Source organism: Pyxicephalus adspersus, chromosome 6 (genome assembly GCF_032062135.1).
Source record: "Pyxicephalus adspersus chromosome 6, UCB_Pads_2.0, whole genome shotgun sequence".
Classification (NCBI taxonomy): domain Eukaryota; kingdom Metazoa; phylum Chordata; class Amphibia; order Anura; family Pyxicephalidae; genus Pyxicephalus; species Pyxicephalus adspersus.
This window is the reverse complement of record NC_092863.1, coordinates 74,838,347-74,865,441: the sequence shown is the minus strand read 5'-3', so window position 1 is coordinate 74,865,441 and position 27,095 is coordinate 74,838,347. Positions and strand designations below refer to the sequence as shown.

The following is a 27,095-nucleotide window of genomic DNA, read 5'->3' as shown; positions in this document are numbered from 1 at the left end:
CTGGCTACCAGCAAACATAAATGGATCCAAGACTTATGAGCAGCACCTCTGGAGGACAATGGAGTCCAACAATAACTGTATAACAGGACAAGGGGTGCAGTTGAAATTCAATATCAGTCACATTTTTTACATAGATTATTATACTCGTCCAAAACATTTGGATCGTATTGCAAGAGCATAGGCAATGTGTCAAGGGGGCCTTTTGATTACCAAATGGAGCTTTGCTAGTTGCTTCTGTTGAAGTGGGGATAATACATTGAAAGCCTAGGTGGGTCCTGTGCAAAATTTTGAGTTGAGCCTCCTGCCAGTATTTATTTGTGACAGTTTTTTGAACCACAGAGTAGCCGTCCCGCTTTTTGTTAACCAGATCCTCTTCAGGAAAGCCCTTCTCTCATGGTTGGAGTTTCCAAGGTGGAGACATAGTGTGATACTGAGTAGAGGGAAGAAATGCAGGTAACTGTAGGTAGGATTCCAGGGGGGATGATAAAAAAGGTGGACAGCCTTGTAAACCCAATTTGTGACAGTAGTTAGTCACCTAAAGATCACATAAGTAATTATTTGCATCTATTTCATATAGTGCTAAATTTCGGACAACGATCCTGGCACCATTGTCCGGAAACAGTTGGTGGAGTCATGCCCTGTTATACAGCACAGTCCTCACCCTCTGGAAAGGCTGGGTTATTTTTAAATGTTAGATGTTTGGAGATATACAGGGATGCTGTGAGCTTCTTACGCAGATCTCTCTATGTCAAAATAGTATCGCAGAACAGGGTGCTGGTGCATATATACATTGGTAGTTGAGATAGAGGACAATAATGGGTTTGAACTGGGTGCCATTAGGTCCAGGAGAAAGTCTGTATGAACTGACGTGGACTTGAACCATTCATCAATAAAACGATATAAACATGTCAGATTGTACACTCTAATGTTAGTGACTTGCATGACACCCTCGCTCTTCGGTAAAAAAAAAAGCTTTTGTAATGCAATACGTGCTTTTTTTTTTTGCCCTGCTAAAAAAAATAAGCATGGCCCTTGTTTACCATCAGCATGTTTCAATAAGTTTGGTAAAGTTTGCATTAGGAAGAGCAGCCTGGCAAAGCGTATCATCTGAAAAGCTGGAGCTTTAATTCTAGACCAAACCATATCCATTCATACTTTGTATTTTTACATTCTACTGTATTCATTGATTATCACTTAACAACCAGCCCCACTGTCAAGCCATTTTAACTACGGCTTGTTGATTTAAAGAGAAAGCTGCATTCAAAGAAAAATGGGTAATCACATTTCCTAAAGAAGTGCGTGCCACGACTTTGCAGCTGTAAAAGTCATAAAGATGGGTAACAGCTGTTTAAAGATGTTTAGCATGCCCTTGAGAACACTACAGCGAGTGTGTCCTAATGCTCCCCCACACAAACTAACTATAAAACCTTTTTGCAGGTTAACAACATTGTGATAACAGACTGGAGCTCATTTTCAGACCATAGGTTACTAGATGAAGGAAATATGGCATGCCATCTGTTGTACAGAAAACCTTTCAGCTATGTTTTATCAGCCTTAGGAGAACTTCAAGGAGTGCATTGAGCTTTCCTTATAAGCCCCCTCTGTTTCTCTGCTTCATTCATGATTATCTTTTCCTTTTTTCCTTATAGTTCAGAACTCTAAATTTAGAACTGAATTGGTGTTTTGTTTCTAGAAAGATTTTTAATGATATTCAGTATTTTCTTAGGTTAATATGTATTTTTATATAACCTACGACTTGGGTTCCCTAAGGGAGCTAAGAAAGGACTTTAAAGCCTCGATATAGATTTGTTTGCATCATACAGGGCAAAGCCCTCAAATTTACTCCGCACCTCTAGAACCACAAGGAAAAAATATTGGCCAAATCCAGGTAAAATGCTGGGTTTATAACCAGTGTTTTAGAGAAAGACAAATTCCCTTTTTACTCAGCTATGTACACATGCCTTTACTGCATTTTCCACCTATACTATCAGATGATATATGTTGGGGAACACATTCTGTTGGTCCATGGTGAGCTGCAGCATTCTGCTGTGGGCTTAACTGTGCTCCCAATTTCTCCCATTTAAATAAATGAGAAAGTTTGGGATCGCAGTTCAGTTCCTGAAAGCAATGAGTCACCTTTGGCCTCGCGGTTGATGTTTAGAATTTGTGTCATGACCACAGCTGTGCAAATCTGTGTGCTTGCAGAGTGGTTTGCCTTTGTTATGTTATATCCTTGTTAAACATGATTTTATCTTTTTTGTGGACCTAATATGATACCTTGACTACTGCTAAATGAGAAATGATATTTGCCTTTTTCTATTTCTGCTCGTGCACCTACTGTATCCTCATACCTCTTTTTGTTGACTTTTAATGGGATTTTATGTGTTGTCTATTGTATATTCAATACCATTGCTGTATAGGGTTCCTTACATTCCGCCACACAGATCAGTCCTGGTAGTAAGAGAGAGAGAAAATGCAAAAACGGAGCAAACATTACTGCTGGACATGGATGAACTCTGTGCTAGCACTTTCATTTTTTCTGCTTTCTTGCTAATGCCATGAAAGTAAAGAGAAGTGCATGGGCAATGTGTGCTGGGATAGTTCAGTGATGGAGCTCCTTCCCGCCACTGCTACCTGCAGCCTCCTGAAAGTCTGTATCCCTGACTTGAGCGCAGTCTGGTAGTCAGTATTGTTCCCCAAGTTTAGGAGGAGGTAGGTGGGGTCAGGAGATCTGTAAAGCTTTCTGATAATAGATTAAGGTACAGGATAAGGACAGTAGAACTGTATTTCCCCCATTTATTCTTCTGCCATGACACATTTCATACAAACCAAGCAGAGAAGGAAGGGGAGTGTTTATATTCTTGGTCCAAGTAAATTTATCCAAAAGACGTTTGGGAAAGCTGAGGCCGTGTACACATGTTTTTTTTAATTCAAGAAAAGGTTGGGCTCTCTTTATGACCTAATATTTTTGTGTCCCATTCCCTGATCTTTATAGGAAGTTTCAAATGCAGTGCCTGAGATCATAAAGGGCTGCTCATAAAATCCTTTATATATAGGTTTACTTAAAGCTGGCAGAGACTGCAGATATACTAAAGAAGTTGGACAGAAGCTGTGTTCTTGCTTTGGAGTTTTTGGAGAATGGGGACAGGCCTTGGGAGATGGTCAAAGACCTAAGATACGCTACATGAGGCTGTTACAGATCACTTCTATTACAGCCCCTTTTTAAATCAGTTCTCCTACATCTGTGCGTCCTGTCTCCTCCAAAAATTACTTGTGCCCCTAACACAAAACAAGAAAAAGAATGGATAGCACAGAGAAAACTAAAAGAGTCTGTTTAAAGAATATTTTTTCTTTACATGACTGCAATAGTACCGCTTAATAGTGCTATAGCTCCCATGCAAGTATATTACTAGAAATGTTTGGGTGTATTTGCTTATGGGATTCCAATCCCAAACTGATGGCAGTGACCCAGAACAGCTCAGCTCCTGTGGAATAGAAGACAATTTCCCTTAACTTCACAGGTCTCTTGCTGCTTCTGTGTGGTCAGAAAATATCCTGGAAAATAAAGGAGGAAGCTCTCCCTAGACATGATGTCTGTTGTATTCCCCTGCTGCAGCACAGGGAATCCCCAGGCAGCAGTGTAACTAATCTGGGAGGTTTCCAACCTGGAAGTCAGATCATTCTCTGTATATGTACAAAGATATTACGTTTCATGCAATATTCTCCTGTCACTTCATTATTTTTAGCTTTATGTATTACATAAACATGATCCATTCACCCAATACACGGCGTCTGGCGTTTGTACTTGAAATTACAATCATTTAGAACAATTGGAGTTCTGTTAGTTATAATGGATGAATAATTTGGTAGTAAATTGGAAGCAGGTTGTATTTGGCTTCATGGTGTCGGTGGTATTTTTAATCATTGGAAGTCATAAAAATATACTTCTATCCTAAAGCAGAGTTCAGGAATAGATGGATCAAAATGTCTCTATTCAATATGTGACCCCAATATTCAACATGTGGATTGACCGATTCAGGAATTCTTGGTCCACATTAATACCAATCAATAGGTTTCCGCAGAAGATTTTTTGAATAATCCGTCCACGGCAGCCTATCACCTGTGATTAACTTTAACATGCCGTGTTACTGCACATCGGACACAGGCTCCATTGGAAGCAGATACTTATTACTATCCAGTATTTATATAGCGCCAACATATTCTGCAGCGCTTTCCAAAATCTATAGTCATATTACTAACTGTCTCTCAACGGGACTCACAATCTAATATCCCTACCATAGCCGTATGCCATTGACGTAGTCCAAAGCCAATTTTTGAGGGAAAGTCATTTTCCTAACTGCATGTTTTTGGAATGTGGGAGGAAACCGGAGTACCAAAAGGAAACCCACACAGACACGGGGAGACACAGCGCTGCAAAGACCATAGTGCTAACCACTGAGCCAACCCTGCTGCCCAGGAACAACCTAGTAACAGCATGTCTAATGTTCTGGACATTTAACAAGGTGGTGGGGTTAATGAAAGATAAAACAGAGCTGCATTAACAGAGTAAATGAGAATTATAATTAACAGGTCAATTAAACAAAGGTGTCTGTTTATAAAGCAGGGAATTCGACATTCACTAAAACATTCCCTGGTGGAGAATTAATTACTACCAATGCAGTATGAAAATGCATGTACCTTGAAGTTTCTACACCAGAGAATGTTTCAGTGAATGTCAGATTCACTGCTTTATAAACAGACCCCAAACTGTTTGCACAGTAACAATTCTGAGTATAGGTCTGTTTTAATTGTACATTTCACTGTATGAGGGCAGAAACAAAAATGAAAACCTGGAATTAACTAAACTATTGCAAAACTTAAAGTAATAAAAAAAATATTCTGAGATATATATATCCCAAGCACTAAATTTACCTGCTGAAAGATTTGCTGCACTCCTTCTACTTACTGTGTCCTTGGGTTAGCTGGTACCCTTGCAGCACATTTGGGTTCCCGATGTATTCCTAGTGCTGGCCCTTCCCTCCCTGTTCTATAATTTTGTGGATTACAGCAGCACAGTATTAAGTTGGGTATTTACAATATTTAATGAACATTAGGCAGAAATGAAAGGTACACATTATTACAGCTCTTTAATCATTAATATGCATATTATTATTATTATTACACAGTATTTATATAGCGCCGACATTACGCAGTGCTGTACAAAGTCCATAGTCATGTCACTAACTGTCCCTCAAAGGAGCTCATAATCTAATGATCCTACCATATCATATACTATCATATACCTGTCATAAGTCTTTAATACCGTACAAGGTCAATTTGTGGGGGAATTAACCTAACTGTATGTTTTTGGGATGTGGAAGGAAACCAGAGTACCCGGAGGAAACCCGTGCAAACACAGGAGAAACATCAAACTCCTTACAGATAGTGTCCTGGCCAAGATTTGAACCTGGGACCCAGCGTTGCGAAGGCCAGAGTGCTAACCTCTGAGCCACTGTGCCACGTGTTTTTAGTGCAAACCGTGGTACTACCTCATTTATATTATGTTCTAACCTCTTGTACATCAGAGCTCAGAAAAGCAGAGGGGGCTGCAGTATAAGAAGCCAGTAAAGGTAAACTTTATCGCAATATACATGCTGATAGCTGGTGAGAGCAGAGTGACAGAGAAAGAATAGTTTCATATCGGGGTAACAGTGTGGAAATTCTATAACACTTAAATGAAAAAATAGATGTGTTGCCAACAGAAATGTGTGCGATTTCTAATCTGCTTTTTGAAAAGCCAATGAAGCCAGCATCTGGTTACTGTACACGGCAGTATTTGTCTTCATTTTGGGGGAATATTTGTTTGTACATTATGTGGGCCATGACTGGTGTTCTTTCTATGTATAGGCTGATGCCCTGTGTAGAGTCCTTTTAGGCAGAGTAACCTTCTTTCAGAGGAGTGCCAGCTTCACATCTGTACATTGCATTATTAGAATGCATTGATGGGGATTCACATCTGTTCTCCACATTTCTTACCAGATAAATGACTGCTTTGCAGGGCACATATATTTGTACAGTAACATAAAATACACAGGTTATTTTTTTTTATTTGTAAAATATATCAATTTAAATAAACATCGTTATCATTTTGTATATTTTTGGGTTCTATGTATAGGTTGTGGCTTTTAGAATTACATTATAACTTTCACTTTTTGTTGCAGAGTTGTCCTATAATATGTCAGTTGTTTTAGAAAAGTTGTGAAATTGATGTAAAATGTAACCACGTAGTGTGAGTGAGTTCCTTTGCTATAACAACGAAAGAAAGTGGAAACCAAAGTTTGCAATAAATCCTATTTGTATTACAGATCTGCTAACGCACTAGTGGCAGCTGGATTGGTATGAATTTGGGAGCTGGTACCAGCCCCCATATATTTCTCTCTTCTTCACACGCATACGTATCAACAAACCTTACTTGCATTGCTACCTCTGTATGTGTTGTTATGCATAAACATTGTCCCCCAAAGGCAATTCAAGACAAGTCCTATAATACATCAGTATCCGCATACTAGAGTGGAACATATATGGCTGTGGCATTTATTATTTTCTGTTTTATCAACTTGGATTAGCAGCAGCGTCCCATTCTGAATTATTTCCCTTTTTTTCATGCAGGTTCAATAGCAATTGGTGGGTAGAAATTGACCAATGGTTTTCTGAAGCTGTCCCTCTTCTCACCGATGCTGAACTGTTGTATTTTGCCTTTTTCTATTATTAGGATAATGAAATTTGCAGATTACAGATGTAAGACCTATGCTCATGGTCTTTGGGCTTGTGTCGATGGCTCTAGTTTTATATCTGTTTGGGATACTTGTAAAATAATTTCAAATGCATTGAGAGGTGCATTTGACCTGCAGCTGACCTCATTTTGGCCTGCTTAAAGCAAGGATATATTCTTATATGGGAATGCAAACCCACTTATATCACATAAAACCGTGTTGACATCACTCTACTATTGGCCAGGAACAGGTGAGTTGTAATGGAGGACAATTTTGACAAAGTTAAAATGGCTAGAATCGTGCAGATGATAATTCAGTGTAATTTTTTTTCAAGTCAAAGCCAAACTTTTATTTCCACCTGCATGGATGCATCTGATGAGTGGGTAATATTTAAACCGTACTGTGGTTCGCTTTAAACAAAAGGCAACGCTAACAATATATAGTCAGCAATAAGTGAATGCTGCACTTTCAGAACCCCAAAACTTTATACAATACCTATCAACATAAGGTATAAAGTAGTATATTGCCAAAAAACATAGAAATCCTCCTAATAATTAAAAGAGAATGTTATTGAAAAACAAGTTTAATTATTTGCTGTAGATTTTTTTTTTGTCTTTTTACTTTTACAGTAGGATTGGACCATAAGGTTGGTTGCTAGATAAAAATTTTTTAGAATGGTTTCAAAATATCACATTTGGGAGTGGTATGCCTCTTGAACTAGAAATGTGAACAATCGGTGTATATGCTATATAGCCTATATGCAGATAATTTTATGTAAGCCCAATTGATTGTTTTCCTTTTTTCCAGCCTGGTATAAATATCAGATTGCAGTTTCCTAATGCTCTGTAAACTTCTATTGATCTATGTAAACTTGTAGGATCATTGAAAATACTAAATCAACAGCTGTAAGTGATAGTTTATAGTGTAAGCAGTCTGCGTTTATCGTTTGCTTTAGGTTTTCATGCCCCCATTGTTGCCTGAATCAATGCTATGCAAATACAGACTTTTTCTAATTTGTGTTTGCATATCTATAAGTACCCCTGTTCCCCTACATGACCATACATGACACTGTTTGCTTTGTGGGTTGGGGGCTAAGGGTCTGCTTATTCTACATTAAAAAAAGGAAACATTTCAGAGGAGCCCCGGACTGTTTTGGAGGGATTTGACCTTTGTTTACGCAAAATGAAAGTGAATTCACTGCATGCAGTACATCTCTGCAACACATAATTATTATTATTACACAGTATTTATATAGTGCCGACATGTGACTAGCTGTCCCTCAAAGTGGCTCCCAATCTATTGTCCCTACTATAATCATGTGTCTTTATTACAGTCTAAGGTCAATTTTTTGGGGGAAACAAATTACCCTAACTGCATTTTTTTCCATTGTTTTTAGACCCACAAGTACAGAAAGTATGTTTTAAGTCCTGTTGTATACTGACTATACACAACATTTTGTGGACTGAAAGGTCCTCCTATTGGCTAAACTACACAACCACTGCCTCTATCCTATCTCTACAACATAAAGGATTATCCAAATCTATAATAAGAACAAGGAGAGCTCTTTGAGATAACACAAGAAGCAAGTAGAGAGCATAGACAACCCTGAACATCTGACAAGATCAACAGGTTCTTTTTTGTGAACAGATATAACTAAATGCTTCCAGTGGTATTTTTAAAAAAACAAAAGACAGCAAAAACTTAGGGTTTACATACATTTTTTAGGTGTATTGTTCTCATGAGTCTCCTTCACCTAAAATCCTAATAATGGAATATTTTATTCTAATATATATTCCTAACAAATAACAATAATTCATTATGTTCAACAAATACCTTTATATTTCTGCAACAAATTGCTTTGGAGTGTCTTGAATAAAGCTTTTATCGTTTTTGAATAAGCTTTTCAGAATCAGAAGATTTACTATAATTTTAGAAATGTTTTAAATTGCAATTTTTGCAGAAATAACTTCAAATTAAGCGCGGCTCATTGTGTTTTCAGAATTAATGTTTTAACATTGAATTATAGCTTGTAAGCCATTCATAGAAAGCTTTCACCACTGAAGAAGGTCAGATGTCAGACATTTCAAAAAAAGAAGATCCTCTTTGCTCCTTGACCTCCGATAATGCAATGTCACATAAACCCTGAAGCATATTTCATGAATGTTAAAGACAGTTAGAATGTAGTACGTGACCTACTGACAGCTCATAATTGTGTTTCTGGTCACAATTAAATATCATTCATGTAGAGCCATTGTGCACGACAAAAGTCATACTGAATGTTTGAGTATCTTCTATGCATTTTTCTAAAGTCTAAAAAAGTCAGAAGAGCACTAGCTCCTTAATGTAGGGAAGATTATAAACAAATACTGTGTATATTAGATTTATTGGGAGTACTTGTGGCAACATAGAGGTTTCTCAAGTGTATATTTACAGTGCAAACATGATGAATAGTGTGAAAATATTACCCAGATTTTTTATTACATCTCAAAGATCACAACACTTACTTTCACTTTTTTCATTAGTTAGGAGAGAAACTTAGTTTTTGAAAGGTTACATTTAGGGCAGGTTCAGGTCTGCTTCCGGATCGAACAAATGCACCAGTTCTTAAAGAATTGCATGTGCACTTTTGACAGGTGGCAGCAGTGAGTGGTACTGGTACCACTCAATGGCCCCCCTATTTATTCCCTATGCCGCCAGAAGATGCTACATGTAGTGTCTCCCAATAGGCAGCAATTTCCTGGCATAAGGAAGCAGTAAACACACCACAACCTCTCATGTGACGTGTTCTATATCTGTAGCACATACTACAACTCCTCTAGGGCTGCGGGAGCAATCAGGGGAGCGGAGCTCTCAGCATAGCAGAGGTCCGCTAATTGCTCTGCTCCCTGATTGGCTGAGGAAAGGGAAATCCTGATGATGCTTGAGCTGCCATCAGGGTTTCCTATTTCTCAGCCAATCACAGAGCACTAGAGATGAATGGGGAAAAGTCCCCTCAATCAAGTCTAGTGCTGAATGGCTGAGAAACGGAAAACCTCAGCCAATCACAGAGCACTAGAGGTGAATGGAGAGCCTTGACCTCATTTAATCCCTAGTGCCCTGCAATCCCTCACTGTCAGGAGGATTCCCAGGGCTGTCCTCATGACATAATTGCAGACGTGGGAATCATCCTGTCATTGGGATAACCTGAAAAAAAAATGTTCCCCTGCACTCATTCCCCAGGGTGGGGTGGTGGAGATCTGGGAGTCACCTTATTAAAGGGGGCTTCCAGATTCCAACGTCCTGCTAAAAACGCCTATAAAAGCCCCATTGTTTTGTGGAAGCTTTCATTAAAAGCTTAAAAATGCTTGTAAAAGCCTCCATTGAGTTTTCCTGCGTTTTTGGGCATTTTCCCGCGTTTACCCTGCGTTTTAATTTTGTATATGTTGCAAGCAACATTTAAGATTAAGCTCATAATAGTGCCTGAAGGAAATGCCCGTGTAGACTAAGCCTTAGGCATCCACGAGTATTTTAAATATTTACATATTTACAGACTGAAAAAAATTATCAATTCATTAAACTCTACCTGTTTCTTTTTTTGCACACCAGAGATTTAATGTTATTGTAAAATGTTGAAGAATTATTGCCTGCTTATGCTCTGTTAATTAAAGTGGACAGCAAGCATAAAACTTTGCCTGTGTTTAAAATATCAAATATGCCTTTGAAAGGAGAAGGCTATGTCATCCACTAATTTACTGCTTTCTTAACTGCTATCTCAGTGACTTCTTTTATCCACTCCACCATGTTTCCCTGATATGTGGACTTCAAACTTCAGGCACACTAAGAACACTATGCAAACTCTACCAGCAAATGCGCCCTTTCCTCAGACACTAGCCTAAAATACTTCTTTTATGTAAAAACATGCAAGATCTATTATTACTTTGCACTGATGTTCACATGCCTTTCAATGTCAACTTAACAGAGACAGCCATTCTACTGGCATTTCGATGGTCCATTGACAGTTGTGCTCTTGTTAGAAGAGAAGAGTGGGCAGGATAACAGTAAAATTCCATGAAGAGAGCTGCTGAAAGCTTCTAATAAAGACAGCATCTGACAAAGGTGAAATGGCCTTTTTGCTTTAATATGTGGGAAAATAGAACATGCAGGCTGAGGCTATTATGTGTGAACTTCTACTTTAATAATAAAACAATTTTACACTCTATTATGTTAATATCAAAAAACAGTTTAAGGATTTTGCAAAATATAATTTTAGTCATAGTATGATTGGCTATTCAAAATGATCTAAAGCAAGGTGAAAATGTATCCATTAATATGTGTACAAATTAGAACGGAACTATAAATAATCTCCAAATAAACATGAAAATTACAGTGTTCTCCCCAGCCCCTTTTAGGTGGGTGCACCACCCGGCACTTTTTTAGTAACCACCCGGCTGTGTTTTGGTTGGTTACTGAAGAGTTGGGTCACAATAAAGGGGCCTTCAGCTTCTACCCACCCAGCTTAAACATTTTTTCTGGGTAAAATACTAAAGGTTCTGTTTTTCTGTTCAGCCAGTCTTGTGATCAAGGTACATCTTTATTTCAGACTCTATATACCCTTAGACCTCTGCAGATTATCACCCATTTCAGTAATCCCTGGATTTGCCCTGGCCTGTAATTGGATGATACTATTCTTCCCTTCCATTCCATTTACCAGCAATCCCCAATGTTGCCCTACTGTTTATAATCCTGCTGTGCAGGGGAGTTCAGCAGAATAATATTTGGACAAAATTAGGCACCTTTGTCAGCTTTATGTTAAAATAGTTTTAAGTGTGTTTTACTAATCCATAGCATAAATAAATGTTTTGTTTTATCCTTCCTGAGTTTAGCTTTAGGCTGAATGTGGTGGCTATTCTCAACATAAGTTACTGGGTGCAAAATCCAAATATCTGGACCTGGTGGTTTACTTTAGTAATACAGAATACACAGATATTGAAAAAATAAATGTTATCTGCAGATTCCAGTAGTCTTTCATTTTTAAGTCTTTGGCAATTATGATCCTGATGGATATCCTGGGAATTTCTAGTGTTTTGACTATGAAATAAACTTCTTTCTGAGACTTGTTTTGACCTTTCTATTGTTTTTTAGAAGCCTCTGTTGTCAGTGCATAGTAATGTAGAATTTGTTGGTGCCATTCTTGATAACGTTTATGTTCTACTTTAAACTGTGCAGCAGATAATGTGGTCACTGTGGAAGTCTATCACTGTTTTTCACTCTTAGTAATAAAGTTGTATCTTATAGCATGTTACAATGTTCCTATATTACAATTTCATGATTTATAATAAAAGAGAAAGTTAGCAGCGGTTTTAGGAATTGCTATATTTTGGTATAGGATTGGTATGTTATACTATTACTGCATGTGGTTAACCTATTTTTTAGGGGCTTGGATAAGTTAGATATAAAGCCCTGGTCTCCAGATAGCAGCCACGGGGCTACATGTGGCTCTTTAGCACTTCTTGTATAGCCCCAGGGTCCCCTACATACTGTATTCTGTGTGCAGGGGCCCCCTGTGCATACATAAATTGTATGTATCATTAATTATATCTGTACACATTCTTCTGGTGCTTACATTTTTACTGGCATCTTTAGGCAAATGCCTATAGGGAAAAGGTGTCCTGACATTGAAGTAGCTCTCTTGAAATTCTGTTGAATTGTAGGATTTTTTAATATATTAAATATGAATATATTCCCTACAAGTATACTGTTACTTCTTGTATGTAGTGGTTCTATACCAGCTATTATCAACCAGGGTTTGGTGGTACAAAGGTTTCCAGGGGTCTTTTTAAACTGTTGCTCATTGATCCCCAATTTGATATTACCTGCATAGTTCTGGAGTTAATGCCACTTGATGATTCTAATCATGTATTTTTTTTTATAAAGGTGATATTCTTGCTACCACCAATTTAAGGGGCTTTTTTCCCCTCTGACCCCCAATAAATAGATTTTAGCAGGGGTTTCTCCAGACCTAAAAAGTATTTTAGGAGTTCCCCTAGAAGTAAAATGGTTGGGAAAGGCTGCACTACACAATGACACTTGGCTTGTTGCCTAAATAATGTTCATATATTTTATTTGTATCCCCTGCGTGAGATGTTGTTTGGCCCCACATTGTACCAACTGTTTCTAAATGTTGGGATTAGGTATACATGGTGCACCTGCCCAACCCTTATGATAAATGTAGTGTTAATAAATGAGTGGCATTTGGAATGCTTTGGTTATTTTATTCCTTTCCAGTCACTGCAGACTGTCATTTGCTAATAGCACGGCTTAGGTCTGTTATCTTCATACAAATATTTTGCTCACTTTTAAACAGGACTGAAAAAGCATAGTCTTTAAAAGATGTTTCCTGAACTCATAAAACAGGGAGCCTCACGTAAATTATTTCAGCCAAGGACAGTAAAATATTTTACTTTAGCACAGTGCCCTATTATGATAGAGCAGATGTTCCTGGATATCCTGTCACTACAAGCTAAATATTTTTTCTCTGTGTTTATGAAGACTATGACAGAGCCCAATAAATGTTCTGAGTGCCCATTGTTTCAGCAATACTGAATTTAAAGAATAAAAGTCGCCCATAGCTTGATTTACATACTTGGGGTGGACTAACAGCTTGGGCACATCCGAATACAAGGACTGCATTTGTTACAATTGGCACTGTATGATTTACTTGGGCTTGTATATGAGTGCACAACAGATATAGGTGACATTTGTGAAATATAATGGCATTTAAAGGTAATATTGTACTTTCTTTACATGATTACCTTGTTTAATATACTGTAATCCTATGTACAGAACTAACATTCATCAGAATGCTGGTTAGAGAAGAGTTAATATCTATAAACCCCTAAAACATCAACTTAAAGAGAACATCCACAACTTGGTATATACAACAAGCTAAATGTTCAGACATAATTTATAATCATACAGAATTTAGAATGACAAAATTATATTTACCCTTTAATTGAACTTTTTTGTGTGACACTTCAGCTTGTTTTTTAGAGTTTACCAATTACCAACTAGTTAACCTCAATTATTGTACATTCGGAGGCTGGGAAACAGCCCGTGACATCATTCCATTGAAATACAGAAAATGTCAGGTTTTAGGTAATCGCCTAACAAATGCAAAAGTCGTACGTTTTATACACAGGTCAGGTGATTCTTTCCCGAGATGTGCAGACTGTTTGACATCTGTACCCACAACGGTATTCATCAGTCCACCATGGACATGGTTCATATTGAACCTGCAAAATTTTGAATTTGTGAAACAAAGTTACTACCCTGTTTCCCCTATAATAAGGCACTGTCTTATATTTTTTGAAATGCCAAAATATGCCCTATGTCTTATTTTCAGGGGGATGTCTTATTTTTCCATGAAGAAGACTAAAGTACACATTTATTGTTGAAAATCACTCATGTGCCATTGATTGTCCCCTTCTGATCACTCTGTGCCATTCATTGTCCCCTTTCTGATCACTCATGTGCCATTCATTGTCCCCTTTCTGATCACTCTGTGCCATTCATTGTCCCCTTTCTGATCACTCATGTGCCATTCATTGTCCCCTTCTGATCAATTACTCACTTTTTTTTGGCTTCCACGGCCGGGTAACAGACTCTGTTAGGGCAGGGATCAGCAGCTTGCTTGTCTTTCCTGGCTTTGAAGTTACTTTCAGTTTCACTCTGCACTGCAGCCAGCATCGAGGAGTCACACAGAGGCACACAGTATCAGGTATCGGAGGATGTCTTATTTGCGGGGGGTGCTTTATTTTAATTGTTTGAGCAAAAATCGGGTGGTGGCTTATTTGATGGGGATGCCTTATCATCGGGTAAACACAGTGAAGTTGTTACTTGCCATCAAGTCAAGAGGGGTAACTGGCAGTGGACATTGATGACAAATGCACTAATGCTTCTAACCAAACCTTGCCTGCTTGGATACTCCAATCCTTTTTGCTTAACACAATGCTTTTCTTAAGCTGAGTACACACGTGCAATAATTATTGTTGGAAACGAACACTAACAACCGGTCGTCCGATAATCCTTAACAAAAAAAAGTGTACAACAACACCGATGAACGAGGATTGTCGCTGGAAACGAACGACCATCCCGGCAGATCTGTTTGGGCGACGATCGTTCGCTATCTATTGTGTGTACAGTTTTTCAGTGATAGTGAATGGTCCTGCAGTACACTTTCTCCTTTACATCTCACTTCCTGCATTGTTCAAGCGATCGTTTCTAGTGTGTGTACATTATTGGTGGAATATTTTTGAACGATCGTATCATTACAGCATGTACAGAATTGCGCACAATACGATAAATATATCTTATATACGTTCAAAATAATCTTGCATAATCGTTAGTCGTTCGTTTTCTAACAACAATTATTGCACGTGTGTACCTATTTTAAGTGTTTGAAGAACAAGATTTCTCACAGGACCAGGATATTCCCCCACTTTCCCCATTTCTTTTCACATTTGTCCCCTTTAACCCTCCTTTATTTTTCCCCTACACCCCCACTCTTTTCTCTATTCCCATCCTCTACTTGATTTCTTATTCCTGTCGCCACTCATGAGTTACTTATACATCACTTTTAAGAAATTCTGTTCTATTTTATGCCAGCCTAATATTATTATTATTAAACAGGGTTTATATGGCACCAACATATTACACAGCTATGCCATGTGCTTTATGTTCAGATGTATTTTTTGCATCCTATCTTGAACCCTTTTCTTTTTTCCCTCTGTGGTGCCTTTTGTCAGGTACTTAACACATACTACAGAGAGCTTAGCATGGTCTTATCACCGGTCTGAATGTCTGCACAGGGATTTCTTTTCAATCCACCGGACACAGACCTGTCAGTATCCCTGAGTCCTGTACTTAGCATTTCGATGGGGTCATAAAGCAAGGCAAGGTTCAGACTGGCAGTAAGATTTTGGTGTGGTTACTACTTCCTCATACTAGTGAACTGCTGCCTCTGGGGAGATGCCATAAGTAGCTTTTTACCATAGCAGCTAGTAGAGAATGAATGGGGGGTAGCAGTGAGTGGTTCAGTACCATGCTTTGCCACCTGCTATGAAATCTGTAGGAGCCAGTGCTGCAGTGTGAGTGACCAAGGGCTTGGCAAGGTGCCAGCCAGGAGCTGCATGAGATCACTTGATCCCACTGTAGGTCTACAGGATCCTACCCTAAAATGCAAATGTTTCCATGAAATTAACCAACATCATATCTGTACACAATTTGAAAACATTTCAAAAATTTTATAGTAATATATTAATTTGTAAATTATATAATAACAAAGAATTCAAGGTATTCTGATTTCACATTTTTTTAGATATAATTACTTGCACTGGGTCTGTGGGGCAGAAGGAATTAAAACCAGAGATGGCCTGCCAGCACCTCGCTTTCAGAAGGAGCTCATTGAAGGCACCCAGCATGTATCTTTTCCTACTGGTTGCCATACTGATCCTTGATGTTGTGTCACTGACCAAGAGCAAATATGTAGATCAGTTGTTTTGACTTCATTTTGAGCTGCATGCTTTTTCAAGGTTAATGACTTGGTATAAGGGACTGACTGGCAACAAGCTTTTGAAACATAAATACATAGGAGGGACTGCAGAAAAATACCAAGATGTCTACTTAGTCTGCCCCTTTTTATTTTTTTCCTTTGTGTAGATTGTTGTTTGTCCCAAACATGGTTAAAGTTACTTACAGTCCACTGACTACAATAAGTTTTTCAGCATTTAGGGTCAGCAACAACAGACTACTTGTCTTTGTCAAAGCTGTTATTATTAATGAAGGTAATATCAAGTTATCCTAGGTAAAATGCATCATAAAAAATCAGAAAGCATTGGTAGGGAATGATGGGATTTAAAGTTCTAGAACAGCTGCAGGGTCATTGGCTCCTAAGCCTGTAATGGGCAGATAGAAGGATAGCACTGATTATAATATATGAGATTAATGACAATTGTGTTTTTGTCTGAGTACAGTCGGGTACTTATTTCATACTTTATATCTTTAGACACTGGATGAATTGTGCCTAATCTGTGCTTTGACCACTGATAAATGACAATTACCCAATGCTAAATTCCAGAACCCGCTTCCTGTCTATGCCATCAAACGCCACTCACTGCTACAACCATTTGTCTGACAATAACAACAATTCTTTAAAGCATGTGAAGGAAGTATTGCATCTCTTGGTACCTGACATATGTGCAGTGTGTGTAAAAGATAGTTATCTGATATTTTTAATAATTAGATGAAAAGTACAGGTATGTTCAGAATAATAGCAGTGTGTTTAAAAAAATATGAATAAAGCTCAAAATCCTTTTTAATTGCTTTTGTTTCCATACAAATGCATTGGGAACACTGCACAATCTATTCCAAATTAAAAAAAAAAAAGAAGAAAAACATATTACATTTGTGTTATTTCTTTACAGAAAGTGAGGAAAAGGGAATATTAGGCTGTTTAAAAAAAATATCAGTGTCTGCATTATTCTTTACCTCTTTAAGGTCTGAGGAATGGCTGGGTATTCTATAACATCAACCTTCTTGGTCCAACCAACTTGTTATATAACAGTGTTTAGTACAAATCCCTATTTAATGTACAGCGCTGCGTAATATGTTGGCTCTATATAAATCCTGTTAATTAATAATAATAATAATATAATATTATTGTGCTTATAACAGTATCGTGTATTTTCTGTGATTTTTTACTTTAGAATTTATATTCAATTTCAACCTATTTGGAACATCTGGGATAATCAGAAGAAATCCCTAGACACTATAGCAATCTACCACTGATGAGTTTGGTTGATTTATTGTTGGTTATGAAATTAAAACTGTGGATTAAATTGGCAGCTTTAGCACAATTTGTTGATAAATCAAGTTGAAACTGAATTGAAACGCACAGCCAATGTGTCAAATATGAACAGTTTTCCAGGTTTCTATCCCATCTCTTTGTGGTCTGCCCAAAACAGTACGTTTCCTTGAGGCAAGTTTATGACACTTTTCTTAAACGTTGCTTACAACGTTTAAAAAATTAAAACGCTGGGTTAGCACTGGAAAATGTCCCAAAACACATGTAAATGCTTCCATTGATTTTAATGAGACGTTTTACCCCGGTTTCCTGCGTTTTTGAGCACCTAATATGCAAATTAGTTAAAACGCGGTAGAACACAGCATAGACATTTTCCAGCATTTTAAAGGCAAGCTTTAAAACGCTAATAAAAGTGCATATAAACGCAATAGGAACGTTTTTAAAAAAACGACATTTTTTAAAAAACATCCATGTAGACCCAGCCTAATGGAGAAGCGACACACTTACGAGATTATCACCCTACTCCCTCCTCCTGTCAGGAATCATCCAGTATTGGTCAGCATGACAAAAGTGTGTAATACATTAGTTCCTGATTGATTTACATTTTGCTGCCTTTATCCCTAATCCTAATCCAGGGGATTATAGGACGTTGATATCAAGAGACCCTAAAGTGTATGTAAAAATAAATGTTTTCTTTATTTCCTTTTTTTCATCCACAAATGTATTACAATAACTTTTTGTTATGTATTTTCCTGGCTGCCTAAAACATTCACAATATACAGTAGGTGATTATCTTTACCAAGGAATATTAAATGTCCTCCGATCTGTCATAACACTACAGACTGACAGGCTGGGATGAGTGCAGAGTCAGGGCTTTGTTCACAAGGGAGCAGAGGTCATATCACATATCAGCACTTCTCCATGTAAGAAGCCTGCAGGTGGGCACATGTAAGTGTAAATCACCGCTTTATTTAGTCTTTCACAGATGAAGATTGGGTTTATCTGCCGAGTTTAGTGTCTCTTCCTTTCCTTTGGCTCATGTAAGCTAAAATAAGTAATGTTACAGGCAAAAAAAAATCAGCTGTTGGCTGATTTGCAGTTGACAGGGATTTGCAATGAGAACAATTGCCTTATACAGTGTCTTCTGAATAAACAAGACATGTTTTAAATTAACTTACAAAGCATATCCTATCTCCTATTGAATGGTTTCAGGGTAGAGTGCGGAAGCCAGCGTTGCAAGATCTACTGCAGCTACTTATAACAAAGTGTCATTGATCTGCAAAAAATTAGTTTTCTTCATGTCGCCCCTTTTCCCCCTTTCCTGACTGCCTTGGCTGCAGGTGTCTTCCAAACCCCTTTGGTCAGACACATTCAACCCTGCCTTTTAGAAAGAGCTAACTGTGTTTTTCTAATGAAGCAATCAGATTGAGCTTTATTCATTAGAAATACTGTAGGGAAAAAGGGAATCAATCTTTTCATTTTATGAATGCTTCTAACAGTAGAGACTGAATGGTCCCAACAGTATTTATATTCAGACAGAATATAAATGGACATAAAACTGGGGGGGCAGAATTACTGTAAGCGTTGCAGTGGCATCATTATTAAAGGGAAAGTGTATTTGAAGTATAAACTTGTTTTTTCACAGATGCAAAGGAGTCATTTACAATGTATAGCTGCAGTTTCAGAATTACTGGTTTTATTCAACTATTAAAAACAACTATTTTACCAAGAATAAAATTGAAAGCAATGAAAAAAAACTAGGATATTTTACAATTTCTTCCACCTCACAACCTAACCTGACAAAGACTGGTTGGGGCAAAGGCGTTTCTTTTCATTTTTCTTTTTTTTTTTTTTTTACATTTTTTTTTAAAATTTAATAAGCAAACAATACACAAAAACAGGAAATAGCAATAGCGTATTTCCTAAAGGTATATTAACTACTGGGGTAGGAAGGGGAAGACTGAGGTATGGGTGAGGGGAGTATCATGCTGCAATAACGCACATCACAATCAACAAATTAAAGATTTACAATCAGAACTTTTGCTAGGGTATGATGCCTATGTTTCTGAGGTTAAATAGCTTCTGTATTCTGTTGAGTCCTGGAATTGGGGACAATAGAATTTCAACTTGCTTTGCATTTGGATTTATGGCAAATAGTACTATAAAAGGTGTGGTAACCCAATAATTTTTTATTTATATTTCATCATTCTAATTATTCCACAGAAAGACATAAGAGATAATAAGTCAGATAACTGAATAATCTAACTGCTCCTAAGGAACTCTTCAGGCTGCATATTTACCTAAACACCTTTGGCTGCATGAAAGTATTGTTTAAAGCTGGAGAGTATATACTTTCATCTGTGAGACTGCGTGATCCAGCAAACCTGGAATGGAATTTTTCAGTCATTTGCCATTTGTTCCTGAATCCATTGCAGGTTTACTGGATCACCCAGCTTCACTGATGAAAGTGTATCCTTTCCAGTCCTGGAGAGTTTTATTAAATCAGGCCATCTGTGGGCAGGCAGCTATCACTTCTAACACCACAATTTAATAATGGGGCAATATTTATTATAATGGGATCAGCTTTAATGTCCTATTAGTATTCATCTTAACAGTTCTAGGTCAGTAGAAAACAAATGTCTGAAAATGTATGAAAAACAAATGTTTGTCCTCATTTTAGAATTACTTAGTTTGGCTAAGGCTAACTCCTAAGGTCTTTCACTTCCATGCCGAGTTCCTAACTAAAGGTGTCTTCCAGTTGCTAAGTAGTCATATTATAATCAAACACTAAGGCTACATACACATCAGATGATTCACGTCAGCGGAATGGTCAGACCTGTCTCGGGCAGGAATCTGACATTTGTGCAGTGGTTACCTGACATCGTCAGTACGAATCCATGAACGACAGACAGTGAACAACTTCAATACAAGTCAGTGGAGAAGAGCACATCGGTGTGCCACTCGCTCATTTCCCATCCCCATAGAACAGAATGTCGATGTGTGTACAGAGCTTGTTTGTTCATCCGTCACTCATTTGTCCAAACTTTGACCGTGTGTTCATTGCCTAATCCTTCTAGCCGTTTGAACTTCAATTACAGGACTATATCAGTCCTATATACAGGTATACTCCTTTAAAGTTTGTGAATCCCTATTTTTACAAATATGTAACTCATTGCTGGATCACCCAGGTTCTCCCATGATAGTCTGTCATCTCCAGCCTTGAATAGCTTTAATAAACCAGACCCAAATTTTTTGCATCTTAAATTGTCACCAGTATACGGAACATTTGTGCTGGTAAAGTTACCATTTTCAGAATGACTTAAACCAAATGATTGCCACTTATAAATAAATTGTGCAGATGTACAGCTTTGTGCTGCAACGATTTGGCAAAGCAGAGAGGTTACACTTCAGAATGGGTGATGACAGACCAGGAAATGCTTTGTAGTTTTATAAGGCACAATGAATCTGTCTGTGAGCAGACAGTGGTTGAAGTGCAGACGCCTCTTGTAAGGCAGGGAGGCCAGTTTCTTCTCCGTCCTATAAAAAGCAATGTGATGGAATTCAGCTTAGGTTGTAACGTATATAAAATGTTTTCAACTTAGGTTGTAACGTATATAAAATGTTATAAAAAGTCAAATCAGTGAGAGATGAGTAGGAAATGTGTTAAAAGTCTTTTAAATCAATGACAGCTAGTGGATTTTAACATGTGTGCTAAACATGCCTAAGGGATAACTTTATTGTTTTTTTTTCTGTAGTATTTTCACAGAGAAGAGAATAATATTGGTAGAGAATAATATTAGAGATACATATCATTACAAATCAGTTATGTTTACTTCTCCTTCCCTTTTTTAACAGTTTACCAACTAATCAGCTGCTACTTCTGTCAGCAACTTACTTTCTGTACTGCTGCATGCATCAGCCTTCGTACCTCAGTAACTTTTGCATGATGGTCAGTAAATATAGCGTGTTAGCTGGTATAGCCAGCCAGTCACCATAGTGTTTGGCCAAAATATAAATGTAAAATGGAAAGACAACCTTATCATTATTCTTATGTCTCCTCCACAGTTAACTGTTACATAGTTACTGCTTCTGTGCTGTTAAATCATTTAGCTTCTCTTAAACATTTAAGGTGGTCAGGAATCGTACACATTCAGTTACATGGCAGATTGAAATAGACAAGTAAAAAATTTCTTTAAAGAGGTTTAAAAAATAAACCCTGAATGGGTGGATGTTTTGCCTAGAGATGGGCTTTAAATGTATAACAACTCTTCAGCACTGAGAAGGAATATTGCACTTCTGAATTGTCAGATTGCCCAGAAGCTCCTTGATATCCTGCTGCACAGCACAGTGATGTCCGTTTATGTAAATTAATCTTTAAGTTTGAGTAACTTTAAATGGGCAGATTGCATGTTATAGCAGGATTTAAAGGGCTCATTTGTATGCTGCACATAACTGGGAATTAAATATAAACCCTTATTTTTTACTAAGAAATACGTTGGGAGTTAAAAGCACATACAGTAATACTAGTCCAAATTGCAGCATTCATTTTATGCGTGTCTCAAAAGCTTAAATCCTAATAAAATGTAAAGGGTCATGCTTTGGGTCAAGCACGTCCCAAGTTTCCAGGAGACAATGTTTGCTTTTTGTTTGGGTGTATAACTCCTTTATTTTGCTGTATGCTGTAAACTGTGCAAAGATCTGCTCTTTTGACCCCACTGTTGTCTGCTACTGTATGTGATATATTTTATCTAATGATGGTGCTGTCATTTTATAGCTATGATCTTCATACTTACTTTCTTCTTGAGATGAATGACCGTCATATATTAGGAATGTCTTACATCATAGAGCGTGGATTTATGGGTGTATCAAATGCTACACGTTACAAACATACAACAGACAAAATATTTGAAAAAGCAAGTGAAGAATCACTGCCATAAAGAAAGCATATCAGCATTATAATAAAGTGTGAATATATGCTTAAAAATAAACCTTGTAAACCTTTTTTTTATTAATCAAACTCCTAAAACCAAGAAAAACATTCTAAATGCCTGTCCCTCTCCAGTTGGTCATGAGAATTCTACTGACAGCCAGAGGGAAGGTGATGGAGGCTTATGGTGACAATCTACACCTTCCGCCAATATGATTTATCCAAGTGTTTGTTGTCCATGGAGACAATAGTTGCATGATGCAGAGTGAAGGCTTGTGTTGGTATTGTTGCTGAATGGGAAGTTGCAGACTGTTAATGGGATATTCAGATGGTCAGGTTGTTCTTATTGCTAATAAAAATGTTGTATTTTTTTTGGGAGGGGCAGTCACATTCCCTTATTTTTCAGGCATTTGAATATTGTTCTTTTGTGGTGCAGCATGTATGCAGGGTGTTCTGCTTCTGAACCATTTCCATGGATCTGAATGGAAATGCTTTCCAGCAGCATTATGAAACATTTGAGTTGCTGAGTGGTTGAAAGTATTCTGAAGGACAACAATTGACTTATGATCCTTTGTGACTTGTGTAAAGAGAAACACAACCTCTTACTAGAGCCTTCAGCAAATGTTCGGGAATGCATGTTAAAATGTCATCTCTACCACTGGATTCATAATGGATAAAACTGAACAGGAACAGTAAACGATGCAGTTTTCAACTGTCTGTCTGTGCTTAGTATTATGGGGACTGCATGGACAACATTCATGTAAATTGTTTGAAACCATAATATTTTCTTATAATATTGATTACTAAGTAGAATAAGAGTTATAGCTAACAATTATATTAACACACTTCCTTTGTGTTATGGTCTTTTTTCAGGTATATTGTGGATTTTCTACATAATTCATTTTTATGTAGGCACACCCTAACCCATCCTCCCTTGCCTGCTCTTCCATTCATTCTATCCTATGCTTTTTTCAGTTCCTGCCATAGGGAATATTGGGCCATCTCCAGAAGATTATCCAGGCTATTTCTTTTAAGCCTATTGTTTCACAGTGGCTCAGTGGTCAGCACTCTGACCCTTGCAGCGCTAGGTCCCATGTTGGAATCTCACCCAGGACACTATCTGCATGGAATCTGCAGGTTCTCCCTGTGTTTGTGTGGGTTTCCTCCGGGTACTCTGGTTTCTTCCCAAATCCCAAAAACATGCAGTTAGGTTTATTGTCTTCCTCCCAAAATTGACCTTGGACTGTATTAAAGACTTATGACTATGGTTGGGAAATTAGATTGTGAGCTCCTTTGAGGGATAGCCAGTGAAATGACTATGGCCTTTGTGAAGCGCTCCGTAATATGTCGGCGCTATATAAATACTGTGCAATAATAATAGGATGTCTGTGGATGAGCAGAATTCACTGTTGAGGAACAGCAGCTAAATTGCTGTGACCAGAATGTCCAAAGGTGAGCTGTCAAAGTAAGGCCTTTCTCTGAATATTTCCCACTCGTTCTGATTGGAGATGAGGAACGCTTCTTACCAGTGTTTGCAATCTGCACACCAGGCTGTGTATCACTATATTTAAATTTTGGCCATTAATGTGGAACTAAACCTGCTATACTCACCTATCCCCATTTCATTGCAGGGTGCAACTATCTTCTTCATTCTTTTCCACCTTGTGATCTTTGGCCATCTTGATTGGCTGGGCCGGGACAACTCCTGCACAGGTGGGGGTTCATTCAGACCCAGCAAGCATGGGGAATCCGGCATTGCCCACTGTCCTGGCAACCAAAGCTGAGATGTGCATGCGATCAAACATTTTTAAAAGTACAACTTAAGTTCCACTTGTGTTTTGTTTGACACAGTTAATAAATAACAGAATAGGAATGTAAACCCAATTAAATTTTTGTTTTGAGAATATTATGGTAATAATTTATACGTGGGATAATTCAAACTGGTGCAGCGATATATCAAAAGATTACTAAGTCCATGTATGTATGTGTGTGTGTATGTATATACGGTATATATATATATATATATATATATATATATACATACATATATATATATATATGTTTAAGGGGTTTTTTGTTATATTATGAATCTCATTACCTCTTTTTCTTGTATAGGATTACTTTCTGTTATTGCCATACACCCGACACTGAATCTTTTTAAAGAAAACATATCACTCTCCTAATCTTTATGGACATTAAAGAAACTCTTTAACTCTACTTTTATTTTTTTTAGCAGTTGACATTCTTATCATCTGAGATGTATGTGTTGGTTTTGCACTGCTGTGTTGTATATCTAGATCTGCTTAGATTGTATCTGAACTAACATTGTTGTTGTAGGAGATTTCTGACATCATGGCATCTTGGTTTGCTTCACGTTCGTTGATTACACAACCTTAACTTGAGTACTTTGTATTTTTGGCCTATCAGTTCTGTATGTCTGTATTTTATTGACATCAGTCTGTGAACGTCTTAAAGGTAGGGACTTACTGAATCTGAATAGTTTATTATGCTTTGTAACGTTGTCCATAATATGTCAGTTCTATAAATGACTTAAGCCTCCAGAACGGAGATCTTTATTGTTAGTGGATTATTATTAGTTTAATATTTTACTTTATTAGTAGATGCAGATCCCACAATGGGTTTTTCGAAAGAGCAGCCTTTCCCAACTTTTTTAACAAGGGGGAACCTTTGAAATAACTTTCGGGTCCTCCGGGAACCCCTTCTATATAGTTATTATATCCACAGCTCACAGTATATTAGTGTGGTGATCAGGGGGAAGAATGCCTTTTACACTGCTGCAATATAGGATGAATGTCATCCTTATAGATAGCCAAAAATATCATTGGTGTCACTTAGTCTGACTTGAGAGGAGCACCTAGCAACCATCAAAGGAACCTTTGGATTCCACAGAACCCTGGTTGAAAAACACTGCTCTGGATAGATCACTACTAATCTAACTGTCCTCTGATGCATGTGTGTACTGATTGTTTATGGTACACAAAAATGGTTTAAAAAAACACTATTTGAATAGCTAACACAAAATGTTGAAAAGTTCAGTTGGTGGCAGTCAATATGTGCAAAAAACATTACAGAACATTATACATTATGAAGGTAATTGTTGATTTCCAGAACCAATTTCGGACATTTGTTAATCTAAGCCAATGGTGCCTACAGGAACAGTAGGTTCTTTTTTGTTTTGATGAGTATGTTATGTTATGTTTGTAATGTTGTTGCATCATGAAAACCTATTTATTATGACATAATGTTTCAATTGCTTTTAACTACATGACTTCAGTACAGTTTTACTATATTATTCAGTTGACTCATAGACCATTTACTGTGCATGGAGCTTTGTAAATCACTACATAAACACATTTTTCTCATCTGTGCACTGAAATTAAGAATAAAAACGCCAAAGAGTTCCAATCTGGGTAGTTTGTATTGTACCAGTGTAATGCTGTTCTCCAATGTATTGACAGCCTTCTCATTTCTGTAGATATTATGGCTTACCCTAACTTCCTGTATATTTTGTTCTTTTAAGTATAGGAGAAACCATTATCAGCCACATTATGAAAATAAAATTAAATTAATTATTTTAATTCTATTAAATTAGTAATGTAAAAGTAACCATTCAAGATTTGTTCACTTGTAGAAAACTATGTATGACAATATCTTTGCTGTTTATTTTATTATTTTGTATACAATGTTTTCTTTAGTATACTATAGCATTGACATGTTGGTTATAAAGGTGTGAACTTTTCACTAGAAGCAAGACAATTGTTCTAACATTAGGGAAAAATAAACATAGTAAAAGAGGGGAAATCTTTTTACCACAAGCATTGGAGTCTTGTTGTCTGCTCCATGTTTATTTGTCTGATATTCAATACCTCAATGAAGCTGTTTTCTGAGACATTAGGATCCTCTGAAGCTGGCCACACATGTGTCAGTGCATGTTGCTGAATTTGCAACTGGATTTCTAGGCACTACATACAGTTAAAAACTAAATACAGCTGACAAATACAATATAAAATGTACAATTCTTACAGTAAGCCTTAGAAACATATTACACAGCACACATCAATAACCTCGGTGAGCACGAGCGGGATTGCCGCCATTCATCTCTATGAGGCATGGGTGATCATGTATTCATATGTATCTCATACATCTGCAATCAGAAGGACTTACCTCAATGTAGGTTTGGCTTGACAAAGTACTGAAAGTAAATTTTACCTGTCATTATAGTATTCTCGTGTATCTGTGTCTTCACCTTTTGGTATTAAGATACACCAGCTGGAAAACTGAAGTTTTTATGTACAACCTATTTTTATTGTGGAGGTTGTTTTATATATGCAGCTAGATCAACCACTGAACAACCAGCTTTAGTTTGGGTAGAAGTTACAATTGATTATAGAAGAGCCCTGCAATAAAATAGGTGATATCACTGCACAGATATCCAGAATCATATAACACACCTCACTAATCTGAATCTGTTCAATAAAATGTTCATGGAAAGCTTTGATTGGATTATATGTACTAAATTAAATTGTTTTTCTTT

At 37.3% G+C, this 27,095-nt stretch overlaps 1 protein-coding gene across 1 annotated transcript in view; it reads left to right on the top strand.

Annotated features, from left to right (window-relative positions):
• Window positions 1-27,095, top strand: part of XRCC4 (X-ray repair cross complementing 4) — a gene marked incomplete in the record, with an annotated part of 180,314 nt that overhangs the window by 4,292 nt on the left and 148,927 nt on the right.